This window comes from Penaeus monodon, chromosome 28, assembly GCF_015228065.2.
Source record: "Penaeus monodon isolate SGIC_2016 chromosome 28, NSTDA_Pmon_1, whole genome shotgun sequence".
NCBI lineage: Eukaryota > Metazoa > Arthropoda > Malacostraca > Decapoda > Penaeidae > Penaeus > Penaeus monodon.
In genome coordinates, this window is record NC_051413.1 from 7,874,255 (window position 1) to 7,875,126 (window position 872).

Sequence of the window (872 nt, forward strand, 5' to 3'; positions counted from 1 at the left end):
GCACAACCTCGTCGGCCCTTCCAACGGTGCTCCATTTAGAGCATTCCGGTGTTGCCCTTTCCAATGATATAATTTCGGCCCTCCCAGTGCTACCCCCTTGGCCAGTTCCATTGGTGCTTCTTGGCCTTTTTAATGCCTCTTTGGCCCTTACAATGGTGTCCCCTTCGGCCCTTTTAATGGCGCCCCTTTGGTCATTCTAATGGTGCCCTTCAGCCTGAGGAACACAAACTGACAATTCTGCCAAAGGCATTTACATCACGGTGCGAGTATCATGTGCAAAGAAAAAGTGATTGAACTTCACGATACCTTTACTACTTACCTCAGCATAACGGGAGTCGCCATGGAAGGACAGTGAAACAGAATTCCTTTTCAATAAAGAAACCAAGAGGCTTCCGCAGTAGCGGAGCTTTTAAGCCACAAAATAATTCAGGTTGCTGTGTCTATTTCTGGAGGAAATGAGGGAGACGAGACCATGCGATGAGGAAAATAATTTGGCTAGAATGCTAGGCGTGGAAAGCTTTGGCACTGTAAATTGGGATAAATTGGTTGATTTATTAATTGAATCTGCAGAAAAGTGTGGCTTGTGAATTACGAATATTTTCTTTTAAAAAGGAAAGGGCGTAAATGAACATTACAACAGTTGAAGAGGTGCAGAAGGCTTTATACACGAGATAGAACTTTCAATGAAAAATAACAAATCTACTTTGATCTCTAATGATCTTAGAAATAAGTGGCTGACTGTTGTAATATAATGGTTATTTTCTGGGCCTAAGCACGAAGGGACTACTTTGCTGGAACCTGACAATTGTTCTCAGATTTTACGGTCAAAGGCATGATTAAGTAGAAAGAATGGTCAGCAGACCCGTGCTCAT